The sequence below is a fragment of the Pinus tabuliformis genome, chromosome 4_2, assembly GCF_031772625.1.
Source record: "Pinus tabuliformis cultivar Carrire ecotype Pingquan chromosome 4_2, CPIR1, whole genome shotgun sequence".
Lineage (NCBI taxonomy): Eukaryota > Viridiplantae > Streptophyta > Pinopsida > Pinales > Pinaceae > Pinus > Pinus tabuliformis.
The window spans coordinates 996,337,503-996,362,952 of NC_142304.1; the positions used below are offsets into that span (position 1 = coordinate 996,337,503).

The 25,450-nt window shown below is 36.7% G+C and overlaps 1 pseudogene; it reads left to right on the top strand.

Moving 5' to 3' along the window:
- The first annotated feature begins 16,623 nt into the window (after positions 1 to 16,623).
- On the top strand, positions 16,624 to 17,115 carry LOC149173005 (calmodulin-like protein 3 pseudogene; annotated as a pseudogene).
- Positions 17,116 to 25,450: the final 8,335 nt, after the last annotated feature.

Consider the following 25,450-nt stretch of genomic DNA (forward strand, 5'->3'; position numbering starts at 1 on the left):
ATGGTACATGTATACCAAAATAAGAGTCCTAGGGTATTTCAGTTTCTAAGTTCTCATCTTGGCCCTCATTTTCTACATTGTGAACATGATATTCTCCAAATGAACTGTCATTATGAGCCTCCAAAACATTATTTTCCATATCAAGTTCATTAAAGAAATTTGTTATATTGTTTTCTCCCCTTATATCACAATCTGATCGCCAAAGAGTTAGTGCTCTTTCATATGGAAAATTGTTAATTTCATACTTTGTTACATATAATCTTAAACACGTATCCAAATGTTTATTAAGCTTGTTCCTAAATTTTGACTTCAATAATTATAATGCACTAAACACTCTCGCATCCTCCACTAATCCCAAAATCATGGTTTGACAAAAATCTGCTAATTTGAAATATTCTGATATGTTTTCTTGTAGGTATTATCTAGCACTTAAAGTAGTCCATAATCTTGTTATAACACCATTTTCATTAAGATTCTCCAAAAAAGGATATTACTTCCACATTGTTTCAGCAAAGGGTCCACCTTGTTGACACAATTTTGATGAATCTAAAATACCTTCAATTTGTTCTCCATGTATCGAGACTTTCTTACAAAAGTGGTCTACTAAACATTTTAATATTTTTTGAAAATTGGCTTTTAAAGTTCTTGAACATTGACAATTGTTCCAATGTTGAGGGTATACCACACACATGGCCTCCAATAATTCATCTCGAGGAAATCATTTTCTTATCTCTAATGATAGTGATCTTGCAATTTCTATCAAATTTCGTCTCACTAAAATCATAATATTATCAAATTGGTCTCTTGACAAGGGGAAACCTTTGGTGATTCATCCTGTCTTACTAATATAATGAAAGGGAACCATATACCCAAACGTCAAAATTTTTCAGTATTTTATATATTGATGATATTAGTTCAACTTGTAAACTTTGGACGAGTAAAAATGTTATGCAACCAGCTCACAAAATAGAAGAAATGATAGATAAACACCTTAAAAATTAGCGTCTTCAAGGGGACAACCTCCTTTACATTACACAAATAACAATTCTTGGATGATACAAATGACAAAACCTCCTTTCTATATATAGGAGTCTAAGGGCTCAAAATATAATCAAATTCGATATAACAATAATAATATAAGGGCACAACAATAACAATAGTGGGATTCTATGGGGCATAATAATAACAATATGGAGACAATAGGGGCATAACAATAACAATAAGGGCTACAATGACAATAGTAATGGGGGAATCACTAGTATTATAGGGACCTAACATGCCCCTCTCCTTTAATAAAGTGTTGTCCTCAACACTTGTGTAGTTTTGGATGCTTCTGTATAAAATTCTCACCCTCCCATGTGGAATCTTCAGCGGGTAAGTTCTTCAACTTGATGAGATACTCCAAACTTGATTGATTTCATAGCTTTCGAGTTCTTCTTTCTATGACTGCTTCAAGTTTCAATATGATTTTTTCTTCCTTGTCAAGTTCTGGAAATATTGTTTGAACTGGGAGTTTGTCACCTATAACCTTCTTTAAGCATGAAACATGGAAAACTGGGTGCACTCTTGAAGTTGTAGGAAGCTCCAATTTGTATGCCACAGTACCAATAAGTTTCAACACCTTGTACAGACCATAATACTTTTGTGATAATCTATTATCCTTCTTAGTTTTCTTGAGGGACATTTGTTTATATGGTTGTAGTCGTAGGAATACCCAGTCACCTACATCAAAACTTCTTTCGCTGCAATGTTGATCTACCTGTTGTTTCATTTTATTCTGCACGAAAGTGAGGTTTGTTGGGCGCAAATAATATGTCTATTAGAACTCCTAAATGCCTCACATTAATTATCGACCTGGGTAAGTCTTTTTGTTTCAAGAGTGTACACAGTATGTGCAAGTGATGGGAATCGTTGAATCTATAGAGAGTAATGCTTTAAAATAACTTATTGATTTCAATACAAGAGTAAATGGATCAAACCATAAACTACCAACTTGTAACTTCAAAGAAATTAACTTATTCAAACATCAAAACTCAATCTTAATCAAAAACTCTAATTGCAATTACAAACCATAAGCACATCAACTGAGTGCATTGTAGTGGTAACATAGCTCTTTTAGCTGAATAAAAACAGTAATGCACCTGATCTAACCTTTAATACTCTAGCTCTTGATTAATAGAAAATAACTCTTATCTAATAATTGAATCAATCCACAATACAAATAAATGAAACCAATCAACAGAAATAAGAACTAATGTGCGGAATGCACAAACTCTACACCAGTGATTTATATATCAAATAGATCAATCGTAAAATTGTAAAACAAAGTAATTAAACTTGCAATAAAGAAAGGTAAAAATATAACACAGGGAACAGTAGTGAAATCCACTAGTGACCGGGCCCAAGCTGCCAGTGATTACTGCTTAGTTACTCAGAATATCACGAACAAACTGAAACACGAATTATATATTATTCATTAACTCCGAATGTCATTACAATCACGATGTGTTCTTCAGAATAACGTTGTCTCTTAAAATTATAGTCGAAGTAAAAGAAGCAAGAGTTGTTCTACTCTATTCGTTTTTCCCCTCTTATAGTCAAAGAGGAAAAGAGATAATTGTGATTCCTCAGGATCAGGAGATCCTGAGGAATTCACAACCAAATACTATTATCAAACAATCTTCCATCTTGCGCTGATCCTCCTGATTCTCTTCTCAACTTGCCCGCACAAGACGCACTCTTTTCTCCTTGTTTAGCCTTTGTTGTTCAATAGATTGAACAATAGTTGTCCCATTCGCTAATCTCTGCATAAAAAGCAACAAAAATTAGTTTTGACAGCCAATTCATATCAAAAGCGATTTCGTTCACTTTCTATCAAAATTATATCAAAATCTTATTGCATCATGGCACAAATGCATAAAAAGGAGGAAAATGATAATGTAATCAAGGGTAAATTTATACCTATTGCATGACCCAACATACTCCCCTGCTTACCTTGTTTCATGTCCTCATGAAAATAAGTAGTTATTATGTAATGTAGTTAAAGAGCAAGCAGGAAAGACTTTTTATTTATAGAACCTAAAACTGTGATTTTGTATTAAATTTTCAAAGGCTATCCCTTCATGACCTTCAGGCAACTCGTAATCAAAACGGTATCCTTCAGGAGGGTACCAAATAATAGGGCTCCTAAATCGACATCCTAGCCAATGTGGTCCTTCCCTCAAGATAATATTACTGTATGTGACAAAACGGCCTGTGGCAGCTCTAAAATTCCTGTAGCCAAACAGTTCTCTATTCCAGACATTATTGGTGGAGACCATCCATCTCTGTTTGGATGCAAGTAAGGACCTTTTCTGTATAGATAAGAAATAAGTCCTTCCTGCTTGCACAATTTCTTTATGTATAGGCCCCAGATTCTTAATTACTTCCTCCTATTTCATGAACCTATTATGTCTAACAAAGAGATGCAAGGGTTGAGTAGGCTCACCCCTTACCCACAAATGTAGTCCATGTTCTTTCCTTTGAGAGGTGTTATAAGCCCTGGACCATTTGAGTTGGTTCACTGTGAAGGAAATGAAAGCCTGGAACTAAATGTCCCCAACAAAAGGGCTAGGATTGTTATCCACCTCCCCTTCCAATAAAAAATTATGCAAATAAAGTTCACAGAGAAGACGTTGGACTTTTATCCCATGCTCCTTACAGCATTTTATAAATTCTTTAGTTGTCTTTAATTCAATTGACTTGCCAACCTTAACAACTTTAATATTCAACAGTAAATATCTTTCCAATAAAAACAGAGCATAGTTTGTAGCAGGAGATTTGCAAGATATGACATCAGAATATAAAGAGCAAATAGCATCAATCTAACCTACAACCTTATCTAGCTTGTCTTTTACTTTTCTCATCTTTTATTCCCCCTGCCTTGACTTATCAAACGTTTCACTCTCAGTTATGGTCAAATCATGGAATTGCTTTTGCAGCTCCTGATACTTTTGCAGAGGATCCGTCTCCTTCTTACATTGTGCTAAAGCAAGTTGGGCCTGTACCAGCTCCTCCTGTAACTCTAGAAGAATATGATCACTGATTGATGGAGCGTCATTGAATATTTCCTCTGTCTAGGTGCTTTTATTGTGAGAGGATAATCCCTCCATGTGAATAGCCATATATATCAATTCTATGTGAGGGCTTGTTTGTGTGGCGATCGTCTGAGTAGAAATAGATTTGGTCTAAATTGCTATTGCCTTACCTTCACACATTTTTGTCTATGCAGCCATAGTGACTAACTCAAGAATAATGCTCGGAGCTTCCCCTTTTGCAACTTTTTTTAATTTCTAACGTAGCTGCTCAACCGTCTTCTGAAGCTTCCGGTATTTCTTCTTCAACTTTCTTAGCTTTATTTCAGCCACTGGCTTCTTCTGAGAAGCATTCTCTGTAGGAACAGGTTTATCAATAGGCTTTGTATATGAGGGATCTTGGTGCTCATCTTAGCTATGTTCCACTATAATCGTGTCACCTAATTGGTTATCAGATTCATGAATTATTTTTGTGTCCACTTCCTCGGCCCAATTTGCAGCTTCTGGGAAGGAAAAATTTCTATGTGACTAGAATCCTATGTGGATTGAGAGTTATTCAGGCTCTAGTCAAGTGACCCTTCAGGTTGTATATATGTGTTCAAATTTGCAAGGACCTAGGCCATCCCTTCCTCAAATTCCTACAAGAAATCATCTCGGGGGCTCATAGGTGGTGTTTCAGAAGGCCTTGCTTCATTTTCTGGGTCAGAATCATGTTCTTCCTCCTGTTTTGGTTTAGAATTGGGATCCTCCTCCTATTTTGGTTTAGAATTAGGTTCTTCCTTCTATTCCGATTCAGAATTAGGTTCTTCCTCTTGTTCAGATTCAGAATTGGGTTGTTCAGATTCAGAATTGGGTTGTTCCTCTTGTTCAGATTCAGAATTGGGTTCTTCCTCTTGTTCAGGTTCATAATCTTGTACAACATTTGGACTAGACAGCTCTGTCGAGCACTCGGCACTACCCTGAGGATCTACGAAAGTCCTCTGAATTGGATTTATCTTCACAAAACATCTGCGCTTAGTAGGTCCTGTTACTGTTCGAGCAGTTATTTTCCGCTTCGGAACAGGGTTCTGCTGTTCAATTTCCAAGGTTGCAGAATTTTGGATTACAAGGTCTGGCCTAATTTTAGGTGGAGATATAAAATTATCCGATGCTAAACCTTGCTAAGCAAGACTTTGACTAACAATCAGTCTGATCAACCCATGATGACTGACTACAATATCAGGATGTTTAGCCCATCTTGCTATATGAGCTATATCATGCAACAATGAATTTAAGAAAATGGCAAATTTACAGTAAGCTTTTGCTTTAAAATGGCTAAGAGTTTAAGTTGCCGTGGTTTTACCACATCCCATTGACCATCATAAGTAATGTACTATTGGACGACACTTGCCAATTTTCACCATGGTTCTCCTAGAGAGGACGATTGAATGCCCTTGCCTTTTCAGGTTAGCCTTTCACTTTCATATTTAAAAATCTCCATTGCATCATGCAACATTACATGCCTTTTAGGCCATGCTACTCCTTTTACCGACAACCCAAAAACCTCAGCTATCACAGCTTCTGATACTGTTTTTATTACACCTTTTACTGTGGACTGCCCATTCTGTAAGTGCTGTAAAAATTCAAGAGTGATTTCACTGCTAGGGACCTAAAGCCTGGTGAAATATGAAATCCATCCCATGCGCACCAGAATTTCCTTGGCTCTGTCAGAAATTTCCAACACCAAGGGCTCTCGGCAAACCAATTTTCCACCCATAATGCTCGAAATCTTCCGATATTCGCCCTACAATTTTCAAAGATTAACACAGCAAGAAAAACGTAGCAAAGAACAACAATTGCTTTGGTAAAATGGAACAACAAGTAGACGTAACAACTAAATTCCATAATGTCAAGCAGAATTTCCATGATAATTAATAATATTAATTCTCAGACTATCATATTGCCACATGTCATTTTCTCATGGGATATCATAGCAACATATCAAGTCCAATAGTGTAGCTCATGAAGGTGTGAAGGTAGACCCTCCTTCACTTGTTGTTGATGCTCAATGTGATCTTCCATTGCTTGAACCTTAGAATTTTTTCTTAAATATGATGTGATGGATGGTGGATGATATCCATAAAGTGCCATAACTGGGGTCATTTTTCTTGTGTATGGAAGGAAGTGTTATACCACCATTCAGCTAAAGGCAACCATTTGACCCATTTTGTTTGTTTATCAGATACAAAGAAATGAATATATCCTTCCAAACTTTTGTTTACTATCTCAGTTTGTCCATCAGGTTGATGATGATAAGATGAGCTATGAGCTAACTGAGTACCAAGGCAAGAAAATAATTCTATCCAAAAAAGTCTCGTGAAAATGGGATCTCTGTCGCTTACAATAATCTTTTGGTTTCCATGTAGCTTTTGAATTGTTTCCATAAATGCAGTAGAAACTATACTTGCTTTAAATGGATGCGATAGTGCACAAAATTGTGCATACTTGGTAATTGTATCAACTACCATCATGATGACACTCTTTCCTTCGGACTTGGGTAAGCCTGTGATAAAATCCATTGAAACCTCCTCCCAATGTTGGCTTGGAATGGATAAAGGTTGTAATAGACCCAAGGTCTTAATTGTTTCAACTTTATTTTGTTGGCAAACCAAACATTCTGCCACAAACTTTTGAATATCAGATTTAAGGCCATCCCAAAAAAATTCCTTCTTAACCATGTGTTAAGTTTTTAAAAATACTGAGTGCCCTCCTAAGGGACAGGTGTGCAATTCCATGAGAATCTTTTGTTTGATTTGGGAATTCTTACATAGGTGTAAGCAATCTTTGTACCATAACGAATCATTTTTCCAACTAAATGTATCAGATGTACTAGGATCTTGTTGTAACTTTTGAATGAGTGTCCACACTTCTTCGTCATTGTTACATTCGTCCCTTGATTTATTTATCCAATTTGGTTGGATAATAGAAATGGCGCAAATAAATTCTTCCACATCCTCATCCTTTCTTGAGAGTGCATCTGCCACAACATTTTTCTTCCCTTTTTTGTAGATGATTTCAAAGTCATAACCCAACATCTTTGTGACCCATTTCTCTTGTTCTTCCAAAGATAATATTTTTTCTAAAAAGTATTTAAGGATATGATGATCCATTTTTACCCTAAAGTGTCTTCCCATTAGGTAGGGTCAGCATTTCTTAAGTGCATGTAGTATTGCCCACATTTCCTTCTCATAAATAGCTTTGTGTAAATCCTTTCCTTTGATTGGATGACTTTCGAAAGCAATGGGTCTTTCTTTTTGCATTAAAACAACACCACTTCCATTTCTTGAGGCAACACATTCCACAATAAAGGTTTTTGTGAAGTCTGGCGTAGCTAAGACAGGCGCTTGGCACATTGCCTCTTTAAGATGTTCAAAGGCCTTCGTTCCTTCTAGAGTCCAACAAACTTGCAATAATACCTTGTCAACCCGGGAGATCCTTGCAAATTCTTCATGGATGTGGGTATTTTCTATTCCTTAACGACTTTAATTTTGCTAGGGTCTACCTTCACACCTTCATGAGATACACTATGACCCAGATATTCCACCTATTGTACTCTAAAGAAACATTTGGAGCCTTTTGCCTATAATTTTTTCTCCTCCAATAGTTTGAGCACCCTGTCAACATGTTGAATATGCTCCTTCCAAGACTTGCTATAGATTAGTATATCATCAAAAAATACTAACACAAATTTTCTAAGGAAGGGTTTGAAAATGGAATTCATCAAACCTTGAAATGTAGAAGGTGCATTGGTAAGGCCAAAAGGCATGACCAAAAATTCATAATGACTCTCATGAGTTCTAAATGTTGTTTTTGGAATGTCTTCAGTCTTCATTCTGATTTGATGATATCCTAAACGAAGATCCAACTTGGTGAACTAAATTGATCCATGCAATTCATCCAATAATTCCTCAATGACAGGAATGGGAAATTTATCTTTAATAGTGAGCTTGTTGAGCTCCATATAATCTAGACACATGTGCCATGACCCATCCTTCTTGTGCACCAATACTATTGGAGCAGAGAAAGAACTTTGACTAGGTTGAATTATACCAGCCTCTAGCATTTCTGCAACCATACATTCAATTTCACTCTTTTGGGCATAGGGATATTTGTAAGGCTTGATGTTTGGAGGAACACATCTTGGAATCAAATGAATAGCATGATCATGATCAAGAATAGGTGGGAGGCGTTTGGGAGTCTCAAATACCTTGGAATGATTGTCCAATACTTTTTGGAGATCTAGAGAAATAAATGATTTCGATGTGGGAGCCTCTAGCGAACATAATTGTGCAATTACGCCTCATTGTTATTTCTTTAGAATCTTTTTCATTCCATTAGAGCTGATTATCTTTTCTAGTTTCCCTGTGATACCCCTTAATTCAAATTCCTTTCCTTCCAAATAAATTTTTTTGAAAAGTTCTTGAAAATTAAAAGCTATTGTACCCAAGGATTGTAGCCATTAGACTCCTAGTATAAAATCAGCACCACCCATTGGAATGGAAAGAATTGGGATAATTCAATACATATTATCCCATGAAAAGCTTGATATTATGGCACTTTCCTGAGCAATTTATGGTTCCTCCACTTGCAATCATCACTTAACACTCTAGTGCTGGATATAGGAAGCAATTCAATTCCTTGGCTATCTTACAATGAATAAAATTATGGGTACTTCCTGATTCAATCAACACTATTACCTTTTTCTTCTTGATATGCCCTTCTATATTAATAGTTTTAGGAGTGGTAATTCCAGCCAATGCATTACAAGATATCGTCAGATTCATTTCTTCTTTCTCTAGGGTTTGTTCCTGGTGTATATCCTCTTATTTTGATGATTATTGTTCCTTTTCCTCCTCATCTTCACAATCTATGTAAAATAATTTCTTCTCAAAAAACTTATAACCTTTAGTGTATTTGTTATCACAACTGTAACAAAGCCCCTTTCCTCTTTTTCCTTCCAATTTTTGTGGTGTCAACCTTGTAGGTTGTGGAAGGCTAGGGGAAACAACACTTCCATCTTTATAGTTGTCAATGGTAAGCTACCTTGTGGCCATAATTTTTCTTACCAACCTGAATGCCTTCTCTAATGAATCAGGTTCCCAACGTCGAACCTCATGATGGATGTTATCCTTTAAAGTCCTAATGAACACATCAATACTATGTTCCACTGGAATATCTTTTACCCTTATATTCAATTTTTGGAAGTCCTAAATGTGCTCCATCATTGAACCCTTTTGTCTGAGATTTATCAGTTGGCTAAAAAAAGTTTTGTATTTTGTATCCTCATAATGTGCTAAACAATGTAAACTTTGAAACGAGAACTGATACTGTTACCCGTTTCGTAGAGGTAGCAAAAAAATGACCCGATTTTCAAAAGTGGTGATGCAGAATACACATGTTTTTTTTAGAACATGGTTTTTGGAACTTTAATTTTTTTTCATGTTCAAGGATGAAATCAAGTTTTAGAATGGTAGTGATTTTCATGCTGATTTTAAAAAGTGAGTATTCTGCATCACACCCTTTTTTAAAAGACCTATTTTTTGACTTTAAATTTTCTAGTGTGTGAAATGTAAAAAATTATTTTCTAAATTTGATAGTTTTTGAAGTGGTCATTTTATTCATATTTTCTTGTTCTCTATCTTAATTTTTTTTTTTTTTTAGTGGGGTTTTTATTGTTTTGCGTTTTTAAATTAGAAAGTCAATAGTTTGAATTTTAGATAATCTACATATTTATACATCCTTAATTAATTTTTCAATCCACATGAAATAATTGTTTCTAAAAAACAACATTTTTTAACAATGGACATAAAAATAACCAGTTTTAACATAAATATAACAAAAAAACTAAACGTTTTGATAATTTTTTGCTAGAATTAACATGTCAAAATCACAATTTTTATACAAAAATATTAACTGAAAATGGTCAAATAATAGTTTTTTTTATGAATTTCATGTCAAAAAAATAATATAACAACTTTTTTTTTCAAAAAATAATAATTAACTTAAAAATCAATGCGAAAATCACAGTTGTGGTCTCTCTTTCTTTCACATACCAGACTCTTGATGGAAATTTCACCTCTTTTGAACTTTTCCAATCTGAGATTAGCTTCTTATCACTTAAAGCACTTGAAATATTTGTAGGCATGAGCTCAGGTGGAGTTCGTTCACCAATTTTTTTTGAAGATACACCTTTAAGACTCTTTGGTCCAGAAAGATTCACAGAAATTTTCCTTGATGCCATTTTCTTAAAAAAAACACATAAATTAGTAAATAAAAAAAACATATTAACTTAAATTAACAACAAAAATATACCATAAATTTTTTATTTGTATAATCAGAATTGCCCAGCCACCTCTAACGGGCAGGCGGGTCGATGGGCGAGCGGGAGTCAGGTGAGGGATAATGAGGCTAAGTGCACAATTACGCAAGTATGGGCGAGCCCCTACCCATGCGCCCCCCACAACCCCCTGACGACTACATTGAAGCCCCGACCCATTAACTTATTCTTCTCACGAGAGATCTCTTGTCTGGATTCACTACACATTAATAATTAAAGTAACACGCCTGATCCAATCTCCGAAAATGATGATGATGACAAATCCCTCGATATGATTACCAAGTTATTGTACTCCCTGCATCCATCAAATCTGTGTTTTCTCTTTGTTTCGCTCGCCAACTCTGTATTTCTTCGTGGTCCATCCTTTGCATGCCACGCTAGATGTTTGTTTTCAGCTGAATTTTCTGTTTGAACGAAGCTTCCTAAGCTTCCCCCCCTCCTCGGCCCCCCTCCCCTTCCCTCACCCCACCCCCTACCGTCCCCCCACACTCCCGCGCCCCATCCCCCCTCGCCCCCCCAAACCCCATACACCCCCCAACCCCTCCCCGCGGCCGCCCCTCGCCACTGCACGCACCCCCCCACCCAACTGTACCCTTCCCCGCCGCCACCTACCCCTACCCCCAATCCCCCCCCCCTTACACCCTACCCGCGCCCTACCCTCACCCTCGCCCACCCCCTATCCCCTACCCGAACCCTACCCCCTACCCCCCATCCCCTACCCCTTACCACCTCCCCACCTTACCCCCCTTACCGCCCCCCCCCCTTACCCCCTACCCCCCCTCCCCACCTTATCCCCTCCCCCAACCCCCTACACCCCCCCATCCATGTTATCGATGAATTTCTAGAGTCTAAATTTTATTTGCATAAAGAAACTTCTCAAAACCACATACCAAATAGACAAACCTTTATTCGATTCCACTATCCTTTTCTTGGTTTGAGAATAGAATTCATTTTTTTGTTTATAAATAGAAACAAACAATTAAAAATCAATTTACCATAGAAAGAATTAAGTCTTGAACTATATGCATTCTTTCAAAATCAAATCTCATGCCTTCTTTCAACAACTCCCCTATTGGCGAATTTCCATACTTTCTTTACTGCAAGTTTCATAAGCCATAATAAATCATAGATTTAATATAAAATATTGTTTTTTTCTATTAATTATAAACCCAAAGAAGTAAAACAACAAAGATAGTTACAAATTCCACAATTAGTTCTAGACATTACAACATATACTCACAACCCATATTTAACCCAATGTCAATCAATTCTTCGCGTGAATCTTATTGTATCTGAGCACCTATTTGAAGACATTCAAAGATGGTTGTTGTAAACAAATTTAAAATATATAAAAATCAAATCTTTAGTTGTTATAAGGAAATATTAAGAATTACTCACTAACTTTGATATCTTTCTTTTTCTTCCTTATTTATTTGTTGAATGAATTCCATTTTGGATTCTTTTCTACAAGAAAATACCTGAAAATTAATATTTAATGCTAAATTATTTGCTTCTATGTACCTAATAGAAAAATTCAATGATTACATACATTTGAAAACCACATTTGTTGTTGAGATGGATCCACATAGAATACTTCAGATTATAATGAAAATATGAAGAGATGACAATATGTGCACATTGTTCACAACCAATCAAAGTGTTTTTAAAATTAATTATTACTTGGCACATTAGTTGAGATTTTGTATGGTAATTTGGAGGGAGTTATATTTATATAAAAAGAAACATATGCACCTATTGAAGCACAAATACTTTATTAAGCATCTCAATGTTATTGTTTCATGTTGAATTTTAATTTATTGGAAGTATTTAAAAATTATATCATATTATATTGAAAAATTGGGTCATTGTGATAAGGTTAGAATGGTGAATGCCTCCTAACTAAAACTGCATTATGGTATTCTTTGATACACATGGACTAAGTTATTAGTATATCTCATTTGTGGACTATTGAATATAATCTATTAGGTAGTACATAATTTGGTCCTTTACTTAAACTAGGTTACACTAATAAGTTACTTATTCTCAATTTTAAGAAGTAAATATAAAACTAAATAAGAGTAATAATAATTTTGAATAACCCTATTGTGCAAAAAATAAATAAGAATAGTAATCCTTTTGAGTAATCCCTTTATTTAACATTCTGAAAACCCTATTGTGAAAAAAACCACGCTCACTGAATCAATCCATCCATTTGAAATGAACAAGGAAACATGGACACAAACTAGTCAAAAGATAATTCCTTGTTTCCCTCGGATTTGGAATGTCTACATCAATGACTGAAAATTTAAAAGAATAATTTCAGTGTGTAATACATTTAATATAACAATACTAATTGAACAATCCTTCAAACTCTAATTTGATTAAAAAGGTTATGCTCAATTAATTACGACTACCCTCTTTTATTAATGAATTCCTCCCATTAATACTCTAATTTGATTAAAAAGGTTATGCTCAATTAATTACGACTACCCTCTTTTATTAATGAATTCCTCCCATTAATATACTGGATTTTTTTATAGGAATTTCTCCCCTTAATTGTACACAGATTCTATTTATATTTGGAATGTTTATATCTAATTGCGCATGTTTCACAAGTCAACGCCATTGAGCTTGTTAACCGGACAGGATCGAGGGAATCCTTCCATTAATATACTAAATTATTTATGGAAATACAGTATATACAGAAATCTGTGGAACATAATTTATTTAAATTGTTTTAAATTAACGTTGATTTAGATGAAAATCTACATCTCTTTGTCGTTTATTTCTGTATACATTGTAGTCTATCTGTTTTTGGAAAAGAATTGTTATAATCCTGGACACGACAATAAAATGAGTATTAGAGTTATGAGTTTACATACACAGTTTTCGGTATATTAAATAAATAAGCGATCAATGCATCGCTTTAGGAGGAACAGATATCATATGAATTAAGATGCAAATACCAGAATGTCAATAATTACATCAAATTGTCCATGGTTTAAATTGCAAACAAAAAAACGCCAACACACGTATAATATCATTAAACCAACACTGCAATATTCCTATACGACGAAGAATATTCTGTCGACATCCTCTCCATTCATTAAAAAAAAAAGGATCTACCAAGCGTGTTCTGAAATAATAACCTATTTCCTTCATAAATTGTCAATGAATATCAATCATGGTTAATACATAGATTCATCCATATCCAATGTAAAGTTAACCGTTTAGGTTGAAGGTACACACCGAAACATCAAACTATTCTCTAAATCTCCTGTATCTTGGTATTTATTGATCAATTTGCCAATTAGTTACCAACCAAGAAAAGAAGCAAAGAAGATTCGTGATATGTGCAGGGTATTGTTTAACTATACAGTTTTCTGTATATTAAATAAATACGCCACGGATACATAAATTCACAAGCAATTTATCAAAGAAGAGATATCTTATGAATTAGGATCCAAATACGAGGACATCAATAAACGCATTAAAATGCGAACACAAAACATTAACACACCAAAAACAGCAGCTGCAGTACCAGTAATGCAAGAAATTAACCAGACTCCATAAAGAACCATCATAGTTTAGCTCTGAAATATATTGAAGAATAAATGGGACGCTTAAAGTCATGCGGCCAATATCAATAGCAATCTGTACCCAAAAACATCTAAATATTTACAGACCAATTTTCTGCATCAGCGTGCGCACAGCGGCATCCCCGGGTCGGGCGGGGCGGGGCGGCCCGGGGTGCCGCTGCGGGCACGCAGAATCGACCCGCCGCCGGTCGGGCGGGGCGGGGCGGCCCGGGGTGCCGCTGCGTGCCTGCAGCGCCACCCCGGGCCGCCCCGCCCCGCCCGACCCGGGGATGCCGCTGTGCGCACGCTGATGCAGAAAATTGGTGCCGCCGGTCGGGCGGGGCGGGGCGGCCCGGGGTGCCGCTGCGTGCCCGCAGCGGCACCCCGGGCCGCCCCGCCCCGCCCGACCGGCGGCACCAATTTTCTGCATCAGCGTGCGCACAGCGGCATCCCCGGGTCGGGCGGGGCGGGGCGGCCCGGGGTGGCGCTGCAGGCACGCAGCGGCACCCCGGGCCGCCCCGCCCCGCCCGACCGGCGGCGGGTCGATTCCGGGGGAATCGACCCGCCGCCGATAGGGCGGGGCGGGGCGGCCCGGGGGTGGCGCTGCAGGTTGCACCAGAGCTCGTATAGTGAAATAAGGCTATGCTACAGATGGGGAAGCACTTATGCATTAAAGAGTGCATAAACATTCAATGATCTGATAAATAATATTGAAAATATCCAGAGTTACAGATTCATTTACACAGCCGGGCCGAAGTTTCGTGGAATAGGAAGGAAAACATCTGCGAATAAGATTTCCAATGATTCAAAGCCATTATCTTCCACACAATTTTGTAGATCAGTACGTTCAAAAAAACTTCCACGCAGTTGCAGAAGAAAACCAGAGAAAGCTGCAGAAGTATTCTTTATGAAAGATCAAATATTCTCGGAGCCCATGCGTTTCACACGAATGCTACGGATTTTATTGGTAGGCCTGTAGGCGTGCAGAGACCGTTGACGTAACAAGGCGTTGTTTAATTGTAATAATATACGTATCTTCTACTGTCTAGACGACAACGCAGTTCTTATTTCGTTAAAATGTGATAAATAAAAGAACTCCAAAGGAATTTGGATTGTGTGACCTTGGAAGTCGATGGAATCGCACTTCTAAATGGTTGAACTTGTAATTTTTCAAATCGTTAGATGCGAAATTTCGAGGAAAATCAATCGGAGAAGCATAGCGAAAGTGAGAACCCTTTTTTAATTATGCACGTCATTGCAAACGTGTCGGTTCACAAGGTCACAACAATCGGCGCAGTACGCGTACGGCGACATTATCTCGAAGTTTCTGGAGAATCGCATTTCAACTATAAATTCCATTTCCATGCTCGTCATTTAAACCATTAGCAGCGGATTGGAATTTTCTTCCAAATTTTGCATGTTTTCTATCCAGAGGATTGAAATTTTCTTCCAAATTTTGTACGTTTTCTATCCAGAGATTGCATAATCTCAGAAAGGCCCGATTGCAGTTACCATATACAATACACGTTGCATTGCTGCGCTAACTTCTCCAGATAATTTCATAGTTACCAAGTTCGAATTCGAATTCGATTCGATACGATAAAAATTCGAATGAAAAAAATTCAATTCGCAAAAAATTCGATAATAGACATCATAAAAATTATTTTTTTTATTAAATTTTTCTCAATTTATTTTGAATTATGAATATTTTTTATTAATTTTAAATAATATAATTATCTAAAAAATTTACTATTTATCTTTTCTCTCCAGAACATTCTAATATCAATTTTACTTTCTATTTTGTTCTGCCTTTTTAACTTTTTATTTTTCTTCTTTATATATGCCATCTAAACTCTATTTATTTCTATTCATAAAATCTTATAACAAAGAAAGAATAAGCTACTTTCACTTATTTTCTGTTTCTTTTCTAAATCGAAGATTGAAAAAACAGATTTTTCCTAATTTCACTGATATTTTCAATTTTTATTTTCTCTATTCGAGCAAGGGAAATTAGAAATGTTCTCTAATCGATGGAAATACTACCAATCTCACCCTCCTTAATAATACCAAGTCCACGTCAGTTCTATGAACCAATAGCCAATAATCTCAACGTATATAGATGTTTGCATGCATTTGCTTATGAATGAAGGCGATTTGTAATAGTCTCGTAAAAAGAGCAAATGGCGGGCTTATCAGTCTCCTTTCAGCGAAGTAAAGACTAGTTTCCTGCCCTACTCGAGGTCTTGCGCTTCAGAGGGCTAGGTGTAGTAGTTTAGCTCTTTGATTATAATCAGATTTCATATTCAGATTACCAATTACAATGGCAAAGTTTCAACCTCACACTCGTAACCTCGTATGAGCCCCTCCGGTCGTAGAGATGCAATATCAATGGATACCACGCTCAGGGGAATTCGCTTATGCTCAGCTATGAACGCTCAGGGGAATTCGCTTATGCTCAGCTATGAAAGTAAGATTTCCGTCAGTTCTATTATTTGGGAGAAGAAACCAATCACCGAACCGAATCGAACTGCCGAATATTCGAATTTTTCAGGCCGATTCGGCCGAATTTGGTAACTATGGATAATTTACCGTTTAAATGGGGTTTTGTCCAGACACACAGGAAATCCGCAGATTGTATGAGACCTTGGATGAAAATAGCGACGGGAAACTGACTGTAACAGAAATGAATCATTTCTTGAAAAGACTGGGAATGGATATCTCGGAAGAAGACTTGAAATATCTGGTTGCACCAATTTCTGAGAGCGAAGATGGAAGCTTGACATTCGAAGGATTCGTTAGACTGTGTGAGTCTATTCTTGAAGATAATAGATCAGAAGATGAATTAAACGACGGCGATGGGTGCGATGCTTTAATGGAAGCTTTCAAGGTATATGACATGAATAACGATGGATTCATCTCCTCCGCGGAGCTTCAAGAGGTGCTGTGTAATTTGGGATTGATGGAGGAAGAAGATTTGGGTAAGTGCCAGAGGATGATATGTACATATGATTCTGACTCCAACGGGCTCTTAGACTTCACTGAATTTAGAAACATGATGACCTCTAATATACCTGCGCCTTCCCGCTAATCTTCACGAGTTCTCGCCTCTATAGCTAATTGAAATACCGTTTGTAACAACTCTCATGCGTTGTTTATTTAAAGAAACAAAAGAACCATCATTCGTTTCGGGATGGCACACTTTGGCTTATAATTAATCATCATGGCGTTTTGCATAGCATACCTGCTTATAATTAAACTTTGATGGTTAGAATTTTTTATGAGTCGATCTTAATTTTATGATTATGGTGATGTTTGTTATACATAATGGTCAGCAAGCACCACTAAAGTTGGAGGAGAATTTGTGACGATGAGGACGAGCATATTGAATATGTTCGGCGTAATATGCTCGGCGTTTATTGATGATCATAGATCATGAATATGAATATGTATTAAAAAATAGTTACCAAGTTCGGCCATATTGGCCAAAAAAAACACTTCGTAATTCGCTGATTCTATATGGTTCTGCCTAATAATTTGGTTATACCAGTTCGATAGGTTAAAAAATTTATATCAAAAGATTGAAAGTAGTACTTGTAAAAACAATATATTTTATATTCTATATGAAAAGAACTTATAAAAACAATATCTTTTTATGTTAAAACAGTTTTCCGTTGCTAAAAACAGTGAATTCGATATTAAAATATGGTAGTTTGCAATTGATATAAAAGTATGACAAAGTACTAAATAATGACATAATAGTAAATTATATGAAAAGAACTTGTAAAAACGATATATTTTATATTCTATATGAAAAGAACTTATAAAAACAATATATTTTTACGTTAAAACAATTTTCCGTTGCTAAAAACAGTGATTTCGATATTAAAATATGGCAGTTTGCAATTGATATAAAAGTATGACAGAGAATAGTAAATTCTATTCGTAACAATTTGTAAGATATGTATTTTTTATTGAATTTTGTAGAGTAATTTCTTTTTGTTATTTGGAATTTGAATTGTAACTCGAATGTGGTGAATTTGGTTATTATGATTAAAAATGTGATTAAAATAATCATTTTTAATAATTAGTAAACAAACTTATTTCACTATACGAGCTCGTATGAGCTCTGGTGCAACCTGCAGCGCCACCCCGGGCTGCCCCGCCCCGTCCGACCGGCGGCACCCCGGAATCGACCCGCCGCCGGTCGTGCAGGGCGGGGCGGCCCGGGGGTGCCGCTGCGGGATCATAGAAAATCCACCTCTCAGCTACCTGATGATTGTCAGTTCTGTGTTCCATCTTCATCTTCTACATTCCAGACTGATGAATATCCTAGCTCTGAAGTCTTTATACCTGATATCAAAAGTTTCTCACTTCCTAGAGCTCAGTCAGAAGTTACTGCAAAAATACCAGAAAGATATTTAGAATCTGGAAATTCTAGAAGGACATTTAGCAATGGAACGAAGAAAGCAGATTTCCAATGGTTATCTATGAAAGCAACTTCTGATCCAGATCAGAATGAAAATGAAAAGCTGCATAATTATACAAACTACCAAATAGTTTGTATGCTTCAGAATATTGATGATATAGCCTGAGATGTTTTAGAAATCAAAGAGCACATCAAAAAGATGCATACTGGTTATGTTGAGACATTGGGAATCCAAGATGAACACACACAAAAGTTGAATAATATTCAGTCAAACATGGGTATTATCTCCAAGTCTTTAGAACATCTTACAAATGCACTCCCCACTCCTGCTTCTCCACCTCATTATAGAGAAGTAGATGTCTTAAGTTCAAAGCTGAAATTCTCCTCCAAATCTGATGAATCAAAGCAAATTCTTTTTAAAGGGATAGAGAATATAGATAAAGCCAGACTTGAGAAGATCAAGAAAGGAATCAATCTAGCTAGAGAAAAGACAGAGTTGATGAAGAATAGACTAGCTGATATTCCTTCTGTTGAAAGTCTAAGACTACCAAAGAACTATGTTAGCCTTAGTTCTTTGATGAAACAAAATGGCCAACCATCTGCTCCTTCAATAATGGCCATGTCAGGAGTAACTGGTGAGCAAACACATGGTGAATCAAATTCTAAAAGAGACAGAAGTGATTCATTTTTCCATTCCAACAAAGGGAAAAGAGGTGCCGGTGATACCAATGCACATGAAGCATCAGCATCCAGCCCATTCAGCAGATATACTGAAAATCTGCAATCTGTACCCATAAGGCTAGACAATCCTGCTTCCAAAGGATATGGAAATTCATTGTTAGTAAATATTGATTGCCTTGATTATAATGAAGTAATTGCTGTTTTGCATAATGTCCATGCTTGGGCGTTACAGAGGAAAGCCGAAGCCAAAGTGTCATGGTTTGATGTAGTTACTCAGATTGTATGGTCTTTTACTGGCATACTAAAGCAATGGTGGGAAAGGCTTGCAGAGGAAGAAAAAGATCAAATAGTTGAACATAGTACTGATCCATTAAGAGCACTGTTTGAAGCTTTAAAACATGAATTTGTTGGATTAGTCCCTGAAGATTTAGCCCATCATTCACAGTTATTTCTCTCCCAGAAGTTATGCGACATTGATTACTTGCAAGAGTATTTTTGTGTTATGCAAAAACTTCTGTATCAGGCTAGTGATCCACATAATGTTGCCTATCTGAGATATTACATCCAGTCTATGCCTGGAAAAATTCCTGATCTAATTAACCAGTACATAGCAGATCATAAAGTAAATTTGGAAGGACAATCATTTGCAGCTATTCACCAATTGATTGTCACAATATTGCAGAAAGAATGTGCAGAGAGCAAAGCCAAGAAGAATTTTTCAAAACAGATGCACTTTAGCACAAAGCTTTGCAATAATTTCAAAGAAACCTATAATTTTGGTTGTCACAAGAAAAGTGAAAGAAAGGTTTCTAAAAAGACAAAGTTTGATAACTCTTGCTCCTGCAAGGCTGATAAATACTTTCCTAAAAAGAAAAAATACTTTCCTTCCAAAAGATCATTTAAAGGACGAAGGGTAGTATTTAGGAAAATATCAAAACCTTCTAAAAAAGGTGTGTGTTTTATTTGTGGTAAAGAAGGTCATTATGCTAACACTTGCAGAGAAAGAAAGGATAAAAAGCAGATGAAGATAATGAATATCTTTTCTACAATACATGATCCACAAGATTGGGATCTCATATCCCACTCTGATGGAGAATATTTTGAAGTTTCAAGTTCTTCTTCAGAATCTTCGGATAGTGAAATTCCTGAAATCAGGAAATTAGAAATTGATTCAGAATCATCTGATTCTGATGAAACCTTCATTCCTGATATCAAAATGTTTAGTTTGAATTCCTCAGGAGAGATACAAGCAAAGATTGCAGCAGTCAAAGCTGATCTAGCACAGTTAGATCCAGTTCAGTTTACGGCAAGAAGAAGATTGACTGAAAAACTTGAAAATCTTGAGAAACAATTGCCATCCAAAAGGAAAGAAAAAATTTCAGAGGAAGAAATAGATGATGATGACTTCATCGAAAAAGAGTTCGATTCAATGTTCAAACCTTTGCAGATTTCAGTATCTCCAGGTATGAATCAAATTTCTGCTCTTAAAAAGAAGATCACAGATTTGGAATCTTCAATTCACCATACAAGGTCAGAAATGTTACAGTTGTCTTCCAAACTGCAAATGCTTATTTCTGATTATGATGATTGTAATTCCAAATTAACCAGCCTACTGATGAAAAATGTGCCAGTCATGGAAGAAATATCCCCAAAGAAAAATGTTGAGCTTTTTAATGTTATGGGCATCGGAGATAGAGTAGTTATTCCAATAATAATTAAAGTCCCTAGCATTAAACAGTATACCTTGGATGCTCAAATAGATTCTGGTGCTATGAGTAGTTGCTGCAAATATAAAGCTATTCCTCATTATTATTGGCAGCCTACTAAACTCCAATTCAGGGCTATCACTGGTGATTTAATGGAAATAAGTCACATAGCTCCTGAATTTCCTATTTTCTTGAACGATGTCCAGGTTTTTGTCACTTTGTATAGTTTTGATACTGGTGCTGATGTTCTGTTAGGACAAGATTTTCTGAAGAAATATTTGCCAGTCACTTTCGGACAAGATTATGTTACATTCTCCACCACTGCTGGTCCTATCACAGTCCCTGCTTCTAGTGACTATAAAATTAATGTGCAACCTGAAGAACAGGATCCTCTCCAGTATAGTCTGCAAGATCTGACCAAGATTAATAAGATCGTAAAAAATGCAGAGTTACATGGTCCCAAAACTTTGCAACAAATTTCTGATAAACTTCGTGCAGATTGTACTTCAAGTAGGCCAGATGCTTTTTGGGCAAGAGAAAAGTATTTTGTTGCACTACCTTACCGAGAAGGATATATTCCTAAGCCACAAAAAGCCAGTGCAAATCATATGAGTCCAAAAGAGCAAGAATTATGCAAAGCAAAAATTGAACAATTGTTAGAACAAAAGCTTATTGAATCCTGCAAAAGCCCTTGGGCCTGCCCGGCTTTTTATGTCAATAAGCATAGTGAGCAGAAAAGAGGCAAGAAAAGGCTTGTGATTAATTATAAGGCTTTGAATGATGCTTTTCTTCCTATTCGATATCCTCTGCCTAACAAAGAATTATTACTTGCCAAAATTGCTAATGCTAATGTGTTCAGCAAGTTTGATCTTAAAAGTGGATTTTGGCAGATTGGTATTATTCCTGATGACAGGTATAAAACAGCCTTCACTGTTCCTCATGGCCAATATCAATGGACTGTGATGCCCTTTGGTTTGAAAAATGCTCCATCTGAATTCCAAAAAAGGATGGAAGACATTTTTGGTGGGGTAGAGTACATTATCGTATATATTGATGATTTGCTTGTATTTAGCAGAGATGTAAATATGCACAAGATCCATTTAGAACAATTCTACCAACTTGTATATAAGCATGGATTAGTACTTTCAGATTCAGAAGAGAAGTTTCAGATTGGAAAAGTCAAGATTGATTACTTGGGTTTACGCATAGAAAAAGGACATGTAGAACTTCAGCCACATGTGCTACTCCATCTATTAAAGTTTCCTGATATAATTGCCAATGTAAAGACCCTGCAGAGATTTCTTGGATGCCTGAATTATAAAAGAAAATTTTATGCTGACCAATCAGAGGATACAAATATACTGCAGGATAGGCTAAAGAAGAAAGGTGTCAGATGGACAGATGAAATGACAGCAACAGTAATTAGTATTAAGAGTAAGCTTAATGATTTGCCAAAACTCAAGCTTCCTGATACTAATCTTCCTTTTATACTTGAAACAGATGCTTCTTATCACACTTGGGCTGTAGTTTTGCTACAAAAGCATGGAAGAAAAGAATTGGTTTGTGCCTATTCCTCAGGATCTTTTAATGACACAGAGAAAAAGTATCCTTCTTCTCATAAAGAAATACTTGCAGTAAAGAGAGGAATAAAAAGATTTCGCTTGTTCTTGAAAAGTGTTAAATTTATTGTCAGAACAGATCTAAAGCATATGAAACAGATGTTGGCAAACAAAAGGTTGTTAGAAGAAGGCAGTACCAGAGTACTAAGATGGGCACTATGGCTAGAAGGTTTTGATTTTGATATTGTTTACAAATCTGGTGCAGAAAATTATCTTGCTGACATGCTTACCAGAGAAGGTGCTCAAGAAACCAAGGAGATCAAGATGTTCAGACCACTTAACCAGCACGAAGCTTCCACAAGTCAGTCCAGTCATGTCGAGTCTAAAAGAGTTAAGTATGTTACAGTCTGTAGTAACTGTCATTATGAGTTTTTTCTAGAATGTCTATCAAAACAGGTCCGAGTCTTGCCATTATGCTTAAGACAAATCATTCTGCAAAAATGGTTTGATTCCGAGGAGTCTAGATGGTCATATACAAAAGAGTTACCATATAGGATTAGGCCATGGCGTGTTTATTATGCATTGTCTAGGGAACCAGATCCTGTTTATTTTGGATGTATTCAAAACACTGACTGGACATGGGCAGATTACTTTTCCATTCACCAAAGAGCTAGGATACATGGTTCGGTTAAGGTCATATTTTATGCTAACACTATAGATCCCTCAAACAATTGGTGGAGTCCATGGTTTAAGCTATTCATGTTTAGATATTTGCCTAGAGCTAAAAGCATTTTCGATAGGACTTTTGCTGAGTTTGTCAAAATTTTTCATTGGGAAATGCATGTAGCTGTCCAAAATGATTTCGTCTTAGAGTTTGAATTCATCCACAAACACACAATTGTCATTCCTAATGAAGAAGATGAATCCTTTAAGCTTTCTGTCAGATTCAGAGGATTGATATCAGTGGACCCACATGACAGGCCAACATTCATGTTCACATTTCCATTCTTTTGTTGTACCAGAGATGTAGCACCATATTGGCTAGATGAATCTGTCCCATACGAAGTGCTGGCTCCAAACAATGAAGAGCTAATTGAAGAATTAATAGAACAAGACCAAATCAGGCTTGGCCATAATAATCCAGCTGTTCCAGATACTCATGCACATGATTATGACGACAGGGCTAACAGTGACTGATTGAAGGGATCAATCAAATGAAATCCTTTCATATCCTGCTTTATTTGTACATATACTGCTCTTCGGTTTCCGTGGGATTTAGTCCGAATAAAATCTCCACTGTGTAATTACTTTATCTTGTTGTTCTTTGGTTTGCGTGGGATTTACTCCGAATAAAATCTCCACTGTGTAATTACTTTTGTATAAGAGCCGACGTCCTAGATTCCGGCCATCTTTTCACTTCAGAGATGTCATGATTCGGTCCCCATATGGCTTAGCCTCCAAGGGACGAGATAACAAGTGGTTGTCCCCACTTGCCCGAATCTTTAGGACTATTCATTACATTTGTAAAAAGTTCTTTAGTGATTCGTGATAGACATCTTGCATGATGATCTAACGAATCTTTTAAAGTTTCAAGTTCCCGGTAAAACCTTTCACCGGATGACCTGCTAGGATATTATAAATACTAGCATTGTAAGCTCATTAGGGGCATTGGAGTCCTGAGAGTTTTGAGAGAGTCTGAGTAGTGTTGTAGTCTGAGTGAAGTCTCCCTGCTCTGCATCTGCGAGAAGTTTTCTCGATCTGCTTGCATCACGGAGTTTAACTCTATAGTCTGTATTGTGAAGTTTGAGTTCTTTGAGTTTTAGACGAGACGAGGTCTCCCTGCTCTGCATCTGCGAGAAGTTTTTCTCGATCTGCTTGCATGACGGAGCGCTAGTCTCATATCTGGATTCTGTAATTATTTGAAAAGAAAATATATCTTGGCACATCTTTGCTGCATATCTGGTTCTATGCGTTTATTTATAAATAAACGCATAGAACCAGATATGCAGCAAAGATGTGCCAAGATATATTTGTTTTTCAAATAATTACAGAATCCAGATATGAGACTAGCGCTCCGTGATGCAAGCAGATCGAGAAAACTTCTCGCAGATGCAGAGCAGGGAGACCTCGTCTCGTCTAAAACTCAAAGAACTCAAACTTCACAATACAGACTATAGAGTTAAACTCCGTGATGCAAGCAGATCGAGAAAACTTCTCGCAGATGCAGAGCAGGGAGACTTCACTCAGACTACAACACTACTCAGACTCTCTCAAAACTCTCAGGACTCCAATGCTCCTAATGAGCTTACAATGCTAGTATTTATAATATCCTAGCAGGTCATCCGGTGAAAGGTTTTACCGGGAACTTGAAACTTTAAAAGATTCGTTAGATCATCATGCAAGATGTCTATCACGAATCACTAAAGAACTTTGTACAAATGTAATGAATAGTCCTAAAGATTCGGGCAAGTGGGGACAACCACTTGTTATCTCGTCCCTTGGAGGCTAAGCCATATGGGGACCGAATCATGACATCTCTGAAGTGAAAAGATGGCCGGAATCTAGGACGTCGGCTCTTATACAAAAGTAATTACACAGTGGAGATTTTATTCGGAGTAAATCCCATGCAAACCAAAGAACAACAAGATAAAGTAATTACACAGTGGAGATTTTATTCGGACTAAATCCCACGGAAACCGAAGAGCAGTATATGTACAAATAAAGCAGGATATGAAAGGATTTCATTTGATTGATCCCTTCAATCAGTCACTGTTAGCCCTGTCGTCATAATCATGTGCATGAGTATCTGGAACAGCTGGATTATTATGGCCAAGCCTGATTTGGTCTTGTTCTATTAATTCTTCAATTAGCTCTTCATTGTTTGGAGCCAGCACTTCGTATGGGACAGATTCATCTAGCCAATATGGTGCTACATCTCTGGTACAACAAAAGAATGGAAATGTGAACATGAATGTTGGCCTGTCATGTGGGTCCACTGATATCAATCCTCTGAATCTGACAGAAAGCTTAAAGGATTCATCTTCTTCATTA